Source organism: Pseudophryne corroboree, chromosome 1 (genome assembly GCF_028390025.1).
Source record: "Pseudophryne corroboree isolate aPseCor3 chromosome 1, aPseCor3.hap2, whole genome shotgun sequence".
NCBI classification, from domain to species: Eukaryota; Metazoa; Chordata; class Amphibia; order Anura; family Myobatrachidae; genus Pseudophryne; species Pseudophryne corroboree.
The window spans coordinates 867,420,142-867,436,650 of record NC_086444.1 but is presented as its reverse complement, the minus strand read 5'-3'; the positions used below and the strand labels follow the sequence as shown (position 1 = coordinate 867,436,650).

At 46.5% G+C, this 16,509-nt stretch overlaps 1 protein-coding gene across 9 annotated transcripts in view; it reads right to left on the bottom strand.

Moving 5' to 3' along the window:
* TEX15 (testis expressed 15, meiosis and synapsis associated) overlaps window positions 1-16,271 on the bottom strand; it is a 313,058-nt gene extending 296,787 nt beyond the window's left edge. For 5 of the 9 annotated variants that reach the window (XM_063920026.1, XM_063920025.1, XM_063920024.1 and 2 more), the window contains exon 1: window positions 15,952-16,271. The gene's annotated coding sequence lies outside the window, so the exon portion shown is untranslated. Of the gene's footprint in view, window positions 1-15,156; window positions 15,369-15,951 lie in introns of those variants that run through there. The other 4 variants (XM_063920029.1, XM_063920028.1, XM_063920027.1 and 1 more) reach the window with 2 other exon arrangements.
* Window positions 16,272-16,509: the final 238 nt, after the last annotated feature.

Below are 16,509 nucleotides of genomic sequence, written 5' to 3'. Positions count from 1 at the left end.
GGGAAACACTATGCGATATCGCTCCTGGAACTTATCGCATAGTGTGTATGCACCATTGGCCTTGCAGCAGGGAAGACAGGGGATGACACTATCATTGACAGCATGTCGCGTGGCTCCCCCGTCGGACTCGGCATCGGCAAGTGTGTATGCACTTGCCACATGCTGAGTCCTGACACCCGTTGGATCGAATGGGTACACACATGGCGTAGCGTGTACCCAACTTTACATGCTCTTGCGAAGATTTGTAGTTGTGGTCAGGCTGATGTCATGGATGTGTTAGGGTCTCCTGCCCTGTGCTGCCACGTCGTCATGGCAACCGGGAGACAAGTGCTAGTGGAGTAACCTGAGCGCAGCTGATACTCCGGTTCGGGTCTTTTGCTGTGCAGTGGTTATAGGCTCTGTGCACGGCAGGGGATCCGGTGCTGGTTTATGTGCTCACAGTCTGTGAGGTCTGAGTGGGGCGTGGACAGCACCTGCTTTATAAGGCCTCTTTTCAGGGTAAGCAGATGCTGCTGAATCTCTGTTGGTTAGTCAGTTCATGAAAGTTAGCCAGTACTGTGTAGCTTTGTATTTGTTTGTTGCTTACTGCAAATAGGCCTGGGGATTTGGTATTACACTCTGCCAATCCAGACCTAGCAGTAAGACTGGAGTCAGTCGTTTAGCTTGCTGGGGTTCTGTTATTACTCTGTGAACTTAGCAAGTTTGCGGCTGTATTCTAACACTTGCCTGTCTAATCCTGTCTCACTGTGCTAGGTATCAGGGGTCAGTTTAGTGGCAGTAAGCTTAAACCTGTGCACTGCAAGTGAGAATCAGGATTGTGGAGGCTCTCCTTGTGTCTATCATTCCATCTCTGACCAAGGAGTTTACTGCCACACCCGTTGGTAACCCTTTAGGGTTTTGCTGTTGCCCTTAGCAACAGCATTTCGGGTTCTCTACGTATTAAAACACAACATCTTGCTTTTTACATCTGAGCAGTTCTAATACAAGGGAGATACCCAGTTCCTTAGCCTCTGGGCTTCTCTGTTCACTGTGTGTGTATTTTGTTACCCTATCACCTTCTGTGTACGTTATGTCATATTCCCCAGTTTGTCTGTGAGTCCATTTGTTTTGCATAACAGTTCAAACACCAGTACATTCCTGCAGACACTGGAGTGCATAACAGTTCTGACACTAGTACTTTCCTGCAGGCACTGGTGTGCATAACAGGATGTGACACTTGTTTAAACCTCAGTCTAGCTACTGCACACTGCCAAAGTGTTAGGCTCACAATCTGGCTCCAGCATTATTGTGGTGTGGTATATTTTGTCGACCTTTAGTAGGTTGACAGAATTTTGATTCAGCAGCACACCAGATGTTTAAATGGCAACAATGGGGAGAATTCTATTGTTTTTCCCCCTGACTGCCATTAGATAGCACCCCAACGAAGCAATTTAATTGTTGCTTTATTTGTGCACATATGCGTTGTGGGGACACGTTTCAGCTCGCAGTCTACTGAGGTACGAGTTGTAATGTGCGAAAACACAGTGGTTTGGGAGCCCCAACTATAACTATAGACGGGTTTAGCTGCTTTGCACGCCCAAGTGGTGGGGGCGAGGGGGCAATTGAATAGCTCTGGTGGTTGCACATTACATTTGGGCTTCCACAAAACATTTGATTTCCCCCAACATGCTTGATTGTACTTTTATCACTAATGCAAATCCTAACAGTAACACTGAGCCCAACAGTAACCCTAACCCACCATGGAAATGTCAACATATTACGACAATGTTCACATCTCCAATGCTGACATGTAGTCAGTCGACATTTTAACCATACCAACATCATAAGTGTCGACATTCTGCTGACGTCATTTTGACCATAGACTTTGTGTCTGCATACCGCATTATTGTATCATGTTATTGAGATCTTCCTGTGTATGACCCTTGGTTTGTTTTTGACTCTTTTCTGCATTAACCCTATGGTATATCTGAGACTGTGCCCATGTTTGATACCTGGCTTATTTTTGACACCTCTCTCCATTAAAATATGTGGCAAATCTACGACTTTGTTGTGTATTACCTTTAGCTAGATTCTGACTCTTCATAAGCCTTGTCGCATATCTGTGAACTTTATTGTACCAGACCACAACTTGCTGATTTGCTCATCACCAGCCTATAACACTAGTGGGGCGATTAAATTGTTTGCACCAGCAGCTGTCACTGCTCCGTTCGGGCACGAACAGCCACTGGCGCCGGCATTTCAGCTCGTAGCTCCTGGAGGTGGCCAGCTCAAATGTTTGAAAAGTTGGTTGTTTGGGCACCCAAACTGTCTTCGCAGCTAAGCCCAGCACTGTAGGGTGCAATAAGTATGGAAAAAAAAACACATTTAAGTATTGCCACTCCCACCCAAGTGTTCCGTCCAATAGATTGGAGATTGGGAGCAAAAAAACATTTGATTTGCCCCCCAGGAATCAGTACAGAGGGCAGCGACCTGTGTACTGGAAGCAGCGAAGTTCAAACATACTTGCGGCTGTCCCTGGCTTACTCTACAGCAACATTTGGTTTTCACCAGGGAGGGTGGGATTTCGCTGGAACCAGTAAACATTTTAGACTATGTGCCTCTAATACTGGTAGAGCTAATACTAGCTGATAAAAACAAGAATCCAGTGTTTGATAGATTTTATCAGATCTTTTTTACAGAGTCTATTAAGTAAGGGTGGGTACACACTAGGCCAGGGGTGGGTAATTATTTCAGCTGGGGGGGCGCTTAACACTTCCAGCGAATATTCGAGGGCCACACACAAAATACTCAAAAAGAGTCCCCTTTTTACACATTATGGCAGACACCATACCCTTTTTTACACATTATGGCAGACAGCATACCATTTTTTACACATTACGGCAGACAGCGTGCCCTTTTTTACACATTACGGCAGACAGCGTCCCCTTTTTCACACATTAAGGCAGACAGCGTGCCCTTTTTACACATTACGGCAGACAGCGTCCCCCTTTTTACACCTTACGGCAGACAGCGTGCCCTTTTTACACATTACAGCAGACAGCATACCCTTTTTTACACATTACGGCAGACAGTGTGCCCTTTTTACACATTACAGCAGACAGCGTCCCCCTTTTTATACATTACGGCAGACAGAGTCCCCTTTTTATACATTACGGCAGACAGTGTGCTCTTTTTTACACATTACGGCAGACAGCGTGCCCTTTTTTACACATTAAGGCAGACAGCGTGCCCTTTTTACACATTACGGCAGACAGCGTCCCCCTTTTTACACATTACGGAAGACAGCGTCCCCTTTTTTACACATTACGGCAGACATCGTCCCTTTTTTACACATTACGGCAGACAGAAAGAATTATACTTGCTCTCTCCGGTGGCTCAAGCTCCTCGGTGCAGCTTCTGCAGAGATCCCGGGCAGGGGAGATGGAGGAGGGAGGTGGAGGAGGGAGCCGCAGTAGCGCTGTGTAATTGGTAGAGGCGCTGCTGCTGCTGTCCCATAGGGTAGCCTATGGTGAAGCAGAGGGACAGCAGCAGCGCCTCCACCAATTACGTAGCACTACTGCGGCTCCCTCCTCCTTCTCCCCTGTGCCGCTGCGCTCTTCACCTCTCCTCGGCGGACGGCTGTGTGCTGCGGGCGGCAGTTGCCCGCAGCACACAGCGGCATGTAATGAGTCAATTTGACACATTACATGCTTTGGGCCCCTGGACAGTGGCGGGCCCCAGTGCAAGGCACTGCCTGCACTGGCGGTTGTTCCGGCCCTGTAGCAGTTCCTACCCCCCTTTCCCCCCCTCCCCTAAACCTATATAGCAGTCCCTACCCCCTTTCCCCCCCTCCCCTAAACCTATATAGCAGTCCCTACCCCCCTTGTCCCCCCCTCCCCTAAACCCATATTGCAGTTTTAACTCCCCTCCCCTGAACCTATATGGCAGCTTAAGCACTGATCCAGGGGCTGGCTGGACAGGGGGTTTACCTGTTTTTCACACTGGCAGACAATCCCCGCTGTCCGATGATCGGCGCTGCTGCTGCTGCCCGGAGTCACTGCTGCTGTGGCCGCTGCCCACTCATGCTTCCGCTTACTGCCCGCCGCTCCTGCTCACTGGCCGCCGCTCCTGCTCACTGGCCGGCCCCCCGTGCCGCCCAGCGCATAACAACAGCTGACCCTGTGACGTGACCGGGATTTCCTCAGAGACGCCGCGTCTGGGAGCAGTGTAAAGCAATGACAAGCGGCTCAGCCAGTCGGGCCGCTTGTCATTGCACTCTGATGGGGCACAGCGGGCCAGGCAGGATCGGTCCGCGGGCCGGGCCGCAAGTTGCCCACCCCTACACTAGTGTTCTATGAGCGATGTTTCCTTGCCTGCCGGGGAGGTCGTCAGTAGTGCGTGGCGGTCGTCAGTAGTGCGTACACACTTAGTGATATGCAAACGATATCGCTCAGTGACATCACCCCGCGTACGGGCTGTGCATGTAGTTTTTGGATGACAATGCAAATTGAGCTGCATGCACGCCCGACAGCGAGGGTCAAGGGGCCGCGCATCGCTCGTCGTTGAACAGCGTACATACTAATCGATATGGTAAACGATGTCGCTCAGGAAGGGCAAAATGAGCTATGTCGTTTACTTTATCGGGCAAGTGTGTACCCACCTTAAGATAAATCTTCCTGCCGTGTAGATATGAGAGCAATTGCCTGTAAACTGAATGCTCACCTAAAAAGGGAAGCTCCATCTGCTGGTTGTAGGGAGCTGGTTCCTTGGCAAATCACAGGATATTTTCAAAGCTCCAGCAGAATGAGGACAGTTTGCAGAGAGGCGAAATGTCTTACACATTAATGTTAGATGATATTTGCACTCTTTTCTCTATTTAATTATTGCGGTATATAAGCAGTCCATAGATTAGTGTTGCAATATTTATTTCAACCAATGTCTTTAGATTACAGCTTTGAGGAATGTTTTCATTTGAGGGTCCTGATAAAGGGCCTCACCTTGTTCCTGGAAAGAATAATAAGGAAGGCATGCCTATTTTTCAACATTTTCTTTTACAGAAACTTGACAGAAAGTAATCTTTTAGAAATGGCTCTCCAGTTATTGAATGTGAATTTTATAGATTTCTAGGCCAGTGGCTAAAGTACCGAAGGACTGAGAAGAAAACTTGAAACACTACATTCAAGCCTGTGTTCATAGCTTTGGTATGGGTGGTCACTGAAGAATTTGATTGACTCTGTAGAACCCACTTACTTATTTGACATCTGCCATAATGGGGGCACTTGGACAGAGGTGTTCTGCCTAGCCCTTTTTAGCATCACCATCAGAATCTAATAAAAAAGAAAAATCCCAGAATGTAACCGACCTCTTGACACACATATGATTTCACTGAGGGTGAGACAAATGAAAAGCAGCAGTGAGTATCCACAGCTGCTCACTGGCATGACAGGTCAGCGGTTGATACAAGCAGGAGACTGAAGTTGAACTCAGAGCCCGATTCAGACCTGATCGTTGTTGTGCGAATTCGCATAGCGGCCGATTATCAAATGACTGCACATGCGTATGCACCACAATGCGCAGGAGCATCACCAAACATTGACAGGATGGTGCAAAAATTTTGTCTGCAAGGAGATTGACAGGAAGAACGTTTGTGGGTGGTAACTGACTGTTTTCAGGGAGTGTCAGGAAAAACGCAGGCGTTCCCAAGCGTTTTCAGGGCGGGTGTGTGATGGCAGCTCCATCCCCGATCAGCCTATTTGTATCGCACTGTAGGAGTAAGTTTTGGGCTACGCACAGACTGGAAAAATCATTCGATGGTGAGTTGCGAACAGATTTACAGATGTCCGCTGTCTGGCGGAATTTTCGCACAGCGTACACATGCATTTACACATTTGCACAGGGCAGGTTTTCACTCTCTATGGGCGGCGGCTATCTGATTGCAGACCGCTGCAAAAATGCACAGCAGTGATCAGGTTTTAATCAGGTTCCCAGTTGAGAAGGTACCCAAACTTCCGGAAATTCATTCATAGGAATTGGCGCAGCTACAGAGAGACTATCTATATATTGCTAAACTGCTGCAATATCTGCAGAGAAAACTAGCTCACTAAGGGGATGATTCAATTAGCCGCATGGCTGCAGCTCTGCCAGGAGCTACTCAATAACCATCAGTTAGAGAGTGCACTTAAGGCAGCTTTTTCCTCACATCCTCAGGAGCTGCGAGGCACCAAATCTGCATCAAGTGCACCCACAGGTCAGGGCACTTATCCCGGAATCTAGGGGTTAATGTGCGTTAGCCGTGGGCTTAACCACGCTGGAGAATTGGCTGGCTTTTCAATAACTCTGGGTGTTAACCTGGAGCTTCAGCTATGCTGTAAGCCCAGTGCCTATCTGAATCTGCCCCTAAGGGCCTGATTCTGAGTTAGAGACACTGCCAATGTCGGGTACTGTTAAGCAATTGTATTCTACTGCACATGCGTTCCTGCACAGTGGCTGTGCGGTTGCACGTAGCTGGTTTGCTGTGTCACTTAAGTGGTTGCGTACTCAGATACATAATTACACACTTTGTAGGCCATACTCTGACGGAGAATCTGCACCTAGCAGTGGGCAATGGTGCGACCGATGGTTGCGCCTAAAGATGCACCAAGCATGATTGTAAGTGTCTCAGTCCTTGTACATTTAAAAGGGCTTGTAGAAATATTTGCATAAAATGTGAGGTGAGACCGTCAAAAGACGCAGGCACCACTATGTGTGACTCAGAATCACATTCAAAGGATGTAATGTATCAAACATTCTAAAGCGCGGGGGAGTTGCCAGTATCAGACTGACCCATTCTGGGTAATGCTTATTTCCAAACTGACTCTGGGGCTGATTCAGAGATGGACGCTGCAGCACAGCCGCTGCTGTGAAATTAATCTAGTGCATACACACTTGCCGATGCAGGGAACGACAAACGTCGGCAGGTGGCATGCTGCATTAGGCAGTATAGTATCATCAACGACATCACCAGACTGACCTGCATGAACAGACGACAGGGAATGTCGCTGACGATCCGCGCATCGTCGACGATCTAGTGCGTACACACTGGACGATATGAACAATGGGGGTAATTCCAAGTTGATCGCAGCAGGATTTTTGTTAGCAATTGGGCAAAACCATGTGCACTGCAGGGGAGGCAGATATAACATGTGCAGAGAGATGAAGGTAGCAGGACGGTAGCAGCCTCAGTGTGCTGCCATCTGGGGGGCGGGGAAGGGGCAGTAACAGCCTCTGTTTGTGAAAAAAGAGGCATGTTGCCACCATTTAGGGGGAGGGAAGTGGCCAATCTACGTCATAGGACAGAGATTTTCAGGCCTCTGCACAGGTGCTTTGCGTGGCACCATGGGTGCTGCAAGCCGCCCAAAGGTAAGTCAGTGGTCCGCTGCTGCTTCCTAAGGGCCCAAATCAGACCTGTTCGCTGCTGTGTGAATTCGCACAGCAGGCGATTATCGAACTACTGCGCATGTGTATGCACCGCAATGCGCAAGCACGTCACCAAACAGCGACAGGACGGTGCGAAAACTTCAATCGCACGGGCATTTGCAAGGTAATTGACAGGAAGAGGCCATTTGTGGGTGGTAACTGGATGTTTTCTGGGAGTGTCTGGAAAAACAGGCATTCCCAAGCGTTTCCAGGGTTGGTGTGTGACATTAGCTCTGGCCACGAACAACCTGATTCCTTCACACTGGAGGAGTAAGTATTGAACTACGCACAGACTGCACAGAATGGGAAAAATATTAGATGCTGAGTGCACAGCGTACGCATGCAATCGCACACTTGCACGAGGTGAATTTTCACTCCCCCCGGGCGACGACTATCTGATCACAGGACAGTGTAGGTATGAATTAGGACCTAAGACGCAGGTCAGATCACTACTGCAGCAAGAGGCGTCTGCTTGTAATAGACAGCTCCTGCTGCACTACCATACAGCGCTACAGGGATAGCAACTCCAATCTCATCTGAATCCAGCCATAGAGCTTGATTCAGTTAGACGCACTGCAGACATTGAAATCAGTCGAGTTAATGTTTTTCTTCCGCACGTGCGTTTGAGTCGCACTGTGCATGTGTCCACAATAGAGATGCACGGTCTTGAAAAGATATTGGGCATTCATGGGCAGTGACATGAAGGTGGCTAAGCAGGTGCATGGAGATTGTCCATTTTATGGGTGTGTTGCTAAACTGACTGTGAACTCATTTACATTGTAGGCCATACTCTCACGGGGGTTCACTACGATATGCCGGCGGTCGGGCTCCCGGCGACCAGCATACCGGCGCCGGGAGCCCGACCGCCGGCTTACCGACAGTGTGGTGAGCGCAAATGAGCCCCTTGCGGGCTCGCTGCGCTCGCCACGCTACGCGCACCACACTATTTTATTCTCCCTCCAGGGGGGTCGTGGACCCCCACGAGGGAGAATAAGTGTCGATATGCCGGCTGTCGGGATCCCGGCGCCGGTATGCTGGTCGCCGGGAGCCCGACCGCCGGCATACTGAAGACCACCCCTCTCACGGAGTATCTGCACCTCGCACGGGGCGGGTGCAAGTTTCAAATTTAAGACAGGTGGTTGCGTCTAAAGAGCATCTATCTAGCTGTACACTAGGGAAGAGCTAGTAGTGGTATTTTAGAAAGTCACAGACATACAACCAGTAAGACACAAACACGGACTGTGTCTGACTGTTTGAGGAGTATAACTGCAGGAAAAAGTTATAGGAAAGTAGTTATATGGTGTGAGTATATATATATATATATATATATATACAATAGGAAAAAAGAGGTGGCACTCTCAGACTTGTAAATGGTGAAAAACGATCTCCACGCCGTGGAGACTTTATTGAAACAAACAGGTGACGTTTCGGGGACATTAAATAAGAATTAAATCCAATTTTTTAAAAAATAAAAAAATTTCCACCATCGATGTTTTGTAGAACATCGATGACATAATAAAATTTAAGATATAAAAAATTGTTAGCTACATTGAGATAAATAGGTAGCCTAGCAGGTCCAACATCAATTGCACACAGGAATGATGTAAATTGTTTTTATAAAAATCGTTTTTTTAAAGTCGTTTTTACATGATACATTGTTGTATTCACTGTACTGATGTTTATATGCTCACTCCAGCTCAGTTGAGCGTGTTTTGTATATGTGAGCAGTTTCTTCACATGCGCCTGTCACATTTGTGTTTTTATTATTGTTTATAGGGCTCCCGGCGCGTTGCCACGGGGACCGGCTGATGTGATCGCGTCACTTCCGGCCGGGCCGTGTTGCCGAAACCGGAAGTGCGGGACATGAGACGCCGGACACTCCGTGGTCCACGCAGCTGAGAGTCATAATCATGGGGGTAAGTGGGATTTATGCTTTTATTTAAACACCATGTTTGCACTGTATTGTTGTCTGAGGAAGGGGACACGTCCCCGAAACGTCACCTGTTTGTTTCAATAAAGTCTCCACGGCGTGGAGATCGTTTTTCACCATTTACAAGTCTGAGAGTGCCACCTCTTTTTTCCTATTGCATGTGGGTGGACCAGCATGTCCACAAGGAAGTGCACCTCAGCAAGGTAATAGGAGGAGTGCCGGGGCAAAACTTTGGATATATATATATATATATATATATATGTAGTTAGATAGGTAGATGCAAAGTGATTGCTAATTGTGATGAGTTTACTTTTAGAAGTTATATTTTTTGTTGTTCTGCATATTGTCTATTTGAAGTGTGTTTTCAACAGTCTGAGTATACGTTGCTGTCCCATAATGGGTACAGGAATACTGACGACTATTTTCCAACCAACTGCTTGCTCCTTACAGGTACAGCAAGTTATCATACCCATGGAGTCATCCCTCCCTATCCATGGTGTTTCTGTTATGTCTTGTACTCAAGGTATACACTTATGCAATGGTTAGTAGTTGTTTATTGCAGTCACACTTTTTATTTTATTTTAGGCCTACCCATGTATGGAACTGTATACAATTTTGGGTGCCTTATATGTAAAAGGTAATGTCCTTGAACATGCGTTTTTTGTGAGATCTCGCACATTCACAACACAGCTCTGGTGAGCCATTTCATATTGCATCAGCCTAGTGCTGACACAGATGGGATAGAGATCGCCAGACACTAAAGGTGGGTACACACTGGTCGATATATCGCGGATCCGTCGGCCAGTGTGTACGGGCGATATGTCTGTAAACTCTGTCATTCACAGACATATCGCGTCGGCCCCGCAGCACAGCCGACGGCCAATATATCTACCAATATATTGGAGCGTCGCTGTGTGTGTACAGGCGGTCGTCCGACCGCCCGTACACATGCTGTGGCTGCCGCCGGTGATTGACAGCTGAACTGGGAGTTGTGTGTACACGCACGCCCAGTTCACGAAGTCAGTCCCCGACGGATTGGGCAGTGTGTATGCACAGCACACTGCCCGATCCGTCCATAGATATATCTGCCGATCAATTGATCGACAGATATATCTATCAGTGTGTACCCACCTTTAGAGCCTAATTTAGACCTGATCGCTGGGCTGCTAATTTTGCAGTCCGGCAATCAGATAGTCGCCACCCAAAGGGAGTGTAAATTTGCCTGTGCAAGTGTGCGATTGCATGTGTACGCTGTGCTACAAATATCCTTCAGTCAGCTGTCAGCTCGCATGTGTACGCCGTGCTACAAATATCCTTCAGTCAGCTGTCAGCTGCAAATCTGTTCGCTCCTCACTCACCATCTAATGTTTTTACCACTGTGTGTACAGCCCAGGACTTACTTCTACAGTGCGATGAGAACAGGCTGATCGGGGCCAGAGCTGACGTCACACACCCTTCCTGAAAACTACCACTCATCACTCCACTTTCTGCATCTTATATTTTGCATTGCCCCGCCTGTCTCTCTTATTGCCCAATCAGCACCTTCCTACTGTCTCATCATATTTCGCTCACAGCTCTCTTACCTATTCCACTGCCTACTCATCTCTCTCACTGCCAGCCTCATGTCTCCATCATTGCCACAGTCATATCTCTTCCACTGTCCCCTAATAGCTCTCTCACAGCCCCTTTATCTCTCACATTACCCCCTAGTATCTCTTCCAGTGACCCCTCATATATCTCCCAATGCTCCTTCATTTATCTCTTATTGTACCTTCATATCTCTCTCCCACTGCTCCCTCGAATCTCTCCCAGTCCTGCATCTTATTTTTCCCATTGCTTCCTATTATGTCTCTCATCACCCACTCAGCACCTTCCCCAATCCCTTCAGATCTTACCTACTGCTCCCTACTCATTTATCTCTCAATCATGTCTCTTCCATTGTCACCTTAATAGTTCTCCCACTGCTCACTCATATTTCTTCCACTGCCCCGATATCTCTCCCACGGGCCCCCTCATATCTCTCTACTGCTCCCCTATGCTCTCCCACCTCTCCCACTGTTCCCTTACATCTTTCCCGACTGTTCTCTCTTATATCTCACACTCTTATTTCTCCGTCTGCCCACTGTATCTCATACTGCAATTCTCCTATCTCTTTAACAGCCACCTTCATATTTCTCCCATAAACCACACTCATATTTCTTCCATTACCCTTTCATAACTCTCACACTGCCCCTCATCTCTCTCCCACTGCTCACTCTTATGTCTTTGATTGCCTCCTCATATTTTTCACATTGCCCTTTTATATCTCTCTCACTGGGCGGAATTTAATTGTTTTATTGCGCCCGATCTCTCGTCTAAAGTGATGCGAGATTGGGAGGCAATATTCAATTGTTTTTTTAATGCACACTTCGTGCCAACACAGTCTAGGTTTAGTCCGTAAACCCAACTAAACTAATGGCCGCAATGTGAAAAGTGCCATTTGGGCACCTAACCAAGTGACTTTACGCACATTTCAACTCACCACCCCCCGGAGCCGCAAGCTGAAATGCCAGCGTAGACAGCTATTCGATAACAATTGAATTCCAGCAATGGAACTCCTCTATAAGATAAGTACACAAAGGCACCCTGGGCTATCCAATGAGTGGATACATGTAACCACATCCAAATCTAATTTGCAAAGTATTAAAAAGCAATTGATCCCTTCAAGAATAAAGTTCACTCAGTACAAAAATAATGTAGCCTCATCTTGACTATATTTAGAAATAAGGGCAAAAACATACAAGCATTTTTAAACTTTGCAATGTTTTCTAAACCAGGAACAGGTGAATTCTAAAGAGAGGACACACTGGGATAACACTCACAGTGACATGGAAGTGAATGATGTTCCCTGTACAACCATACAGTAGTACAAACATTGGAATCGCTCTGGTTTGACAGGAACACGTTTCACCATTTGCCTCCATATCACACCGAGGACTCTATTCAGGGCGTTAATCTTCACGTTAATGTGGAAATGAGCGTTTCCACATTTTTAACGTAACCCCATTATAGCGTAAAGTTAACTGAGATGATAATGCACTTATCTTCTCTGTTAATATCCATCTCGCAGAGTATCGCACAGTAGAGAACAATCCATTGCGCTCTACTGTGCTTTAAAGTTTTATACCATTCAGCGGGCATAATAAAGTTAAACTTCCCAATAAAAGTTTACTGTATATAACGTAATTTCAGAATGGCATTATATAAAGAAAATCCTTAAATTTCACAAAAACTGCAAGGACAGAGTGAAATTTTCCCATCAGTCCCGGAGCAACTTGAAATGAGCGGCAAGTGTATGTCTGGCTCTAGCATCCCAAAAGGGTCTAAACTTATTACCATGTGTACATAGGCTTTATATTAGTCTCTATACATTTATATTTATGTGGTTTTATATATAAAATTTTTATATAAAACCACATAAATAAAAATGTATATAGACTAATATAAACCCTATGTACACATTTTTATCAATTAAAACACTTGGGAGACTGGAGCTGGGCATACACTTGCCGCTTGTCACACTGCAGGGAAGGAGACTGACTGAACATGCGCAGAACATGAAATATACGGTTTTGTTTTCAGAATTTCGCAGGAACAGCATGTTACCACAACCGCTGTTTCCGCAAAGTTTATTGCAAAAGTTTAATTTTGAGAAAATAGAAAATTGTGTTGATATTGCCCAATAATATCCGGGACAATATCTAAGATTATGCTGAATAGGGCCCTGAGGGTGTATGGCAACTCACCCATACCTTGGAAAGTTTACTTGTCAGAAAATGTGAATGGTACTTATTTTTATTTACTAACAGCCAATTTACATTTTAGTCTGCAGAAACAATTGCAGGAGTAAACATTAGACATGCAGTGAATGGCTACTGATTGAAGGATAATTCCACCATAAAATTATTTTTAAACAAACATCTCTCTCGTCCCAATAATAACACCAAAAGCCACAAACAGAACATCTCCAGATATTGAGAATTATACCAGAAGACACTTGCTTCTTATATACAACATAAATAACATGAAAACAATTAAAAGCACAAGATACAGAATGTCTGCTGAAGTATGGACTCTAGTAGGCAAATTTGAGGGGGGGGAATTTAACTACAGTAGAACCCTGATTACCCTGAGTAAATGAGGAGAGGCTGCATGGGTAATAAAAATCACTGTGAATCTGAAAATGCACATGTTGCAAGGAACTGATCAGAATATCAGTAAATATTACATGCGTTATTGAAATAATATGCATCTGTTTACAGGGAGAAAGTCATATACATAAGGGTGTGCATTGTAAATGTAAACACTGCCTACAGTAGCTTACACTACTGGGAAGTATTTACTGTATTATCCTGGAAAGATTAGATTTTGTTTTTTTCAGTCGGATAGTTTGCATCACAGTTAATATGACCCCTGATAATCGGTATCCGTTTCGATGGTCGACCATGTTATGGTCGACAGTCATTAGGTCGACCACTATTGGTTGACATTGACATGGTCAACATGGACACGTGGTCGACATATGAAAAGGTCGACATGGCTTTTTTTTTTTTTTTTTTTTAGATTTGTCATACTTTACCATCCACGTGGACTACGTGGGATTGGGAATGGTAACCTTGCCCGCACGAGCCATGCAAGGGGACGTGGTACACTAATTGGGGTTCCGGGTCATGTTACGGAAAAAATGACACTAAAAACAGTTCAAAAATCCATGTCAACTTTTTCACGTGTCGACCATTTGCCCATGTCAATGTCGACCAATAGTGGTCGACCATTCATACCAGAACCCTGATAATCTGGGTTCTTTCTGCTGATTAGAAAAACTTAAAAATAAAAAGACACTTGTCATGCCTAGCCGACTAGTGCAATGCTTTACGTAACCTTAACCAGAGGCTCTCTGTCCTGAATACCACAATGCACAATAACTTTCTGTAGAAATATTACATGGTAACACCAAAAACAGCATCATACAGTCATCTTGCTGCCTAAACATTAGGATATCATACAGCATCCAAGGAAAACTGATGAAGGCATCAAGCGTTAACTAATTAACTAATCAGACAAAAACTAATCAGTACAAAAGCACTTGCTGGAAAGACAACACTTTGGTCAGGAAGGATACCAGTTACCAGCAGTGAACTAGAACATTTTATGTGTAAAACATCTTTATTATGGTTCAGTTCTCATTTTTAACATATTTTACTATGGTCTGTTTATGTACTCTGGGCAGATTTATGAAAAGCATGGAGAAAGACAAATACTAACCAATCAGCTTCTTAGCTGTCTGTTTACAGGCTGTGATTGAAAATGAACATGAGCTGATTGGTTGGTACTTTATCTTTCTTCCAGCTTTGATAAATCTCTTCTCTGTATTATAACATCACATCATAACATCACACTGATAATCTACTCAGAAATACTACTCTTGTACATGACATAAAAAGATGTTTTCCTGACCAAATGTAACTTTGGCACTGTATTACTGTGACAACAACAGACCATGTCAATGTCAGAAATAAAATCTCAAATGTTCTACATAGTTTAGCAACATGTCTGTATTATACTATTATTTAAAAAAAAAAAAAAAAAAACACAAATAAGATATAAGCATGAAACAAGAGCAGGCAGAACATCGCAGTCACCTTACTCTTCTTTTCTTATGGACTCCTAAAGGAAAGCACCTAAAACAGCCCACAGCACGCTCTCCCTCTGCCCGAGATCCTATAGAAATATCATACATCACAGACACTTACTGTACAAGGCAGAGACAGGTACCGTAGCAGCGCACCGTGCTCCTGCAGGAGTGTAGTAACAGTAGCAATAGCACGGGCGGCGGCGGGATACCCGCTCACCATCACCTGCAGCAGCCGCAGTTCCAGGAAACTAGTATTCCGGCGATTGGCAACTCCGCGCTGTACCGCTCCCAGGGACCACGCCCATCCACACACCACGCCCCCCGCGGCTCTTGAGTTCAGCCTCCAACTAGCACAGGAGAGATGCTGCAGCCATGGACTCTCCCTAGGGATGGACTCTCCCCCCCCCCCTTCTCCATCTCCAATACCGTTGTGGTGGCCGGCGCCGAGTCTGACACGCAGCGGGACGGAACTATATTTTTTTTATCGTAATGCAATCGAAACTCAGAAAATAACAGGGCGGCCAGTGTGGAGCCGGCTGCCATGTACACGCCGCACAGCGCTAATATGTATATATTAAATAAAAAACTTCATGTACTAGTGCCACACCAAGCCCCCCTCCAGCCTGTACTTTCATACCGGGGTGTGGGGGTGGACGGTGACGATGATTCTGTTGATAAGACCGGGCACAGTACCTCAGTCTGAGGACAGCAGCGCCTCATACTCCTCATTATACCGCGCACCGTAACTCCTACCACTCCCTCCACCCCAGGTGTCTATCTGCCCCTAACTAGCTGTGACCGGGCATGGGGCGCCCCCCGGCATTACTGACATGTCCGGCAAGTGTCTACTTACCGCGCACACATCGTTATATACATCAGTAACGGAAGGGCTAGTACACCGGAGGGCACTTACCGCACTGCCGCCGCCGTGTCTCTGTCACCGGGACCTCAGACCGTTGTCTTTCTCTCTAGCCCGCGTCACGGGACCCGGCTCGGTGACCCCGCTCCCACCTATACAGACGTGCTGCCAACGCCTAACCTCCCGCTGCACACAGCAGCAGCACCGGCGCCGCACTGCTGGTGACTCCCGCAACAGGTGCCTGCTGCGGGGGGGGTTCAGTCGTGTCACCTGGGGGGGTCGCCACCCGCTGCTGTCACCTGCGTGACATATCCCCGGGAACACGAGCGGCTGCTCCGCCCGCGCCCGGGATAGGAGCACCGGTCACACTTAATAGACTGAAGCGACAACTGCATGATGAGAGACATATCGCTAACTGCTGTACATAACTACTCAGCATGTGCTGGGCTGTGGAGAAAAGCTGCTGCCAGGATAGGAGGGACGGACCTGAGCCCCTCCATCAGACCTGGATATTTAGTACCCCCTTCGCAGCAAACCCAGATACCCATTCTGTTAGCACCCATTAACCCATTCAGCAACCATTACCTTCCCCCACCCATCACCCATTCCCCT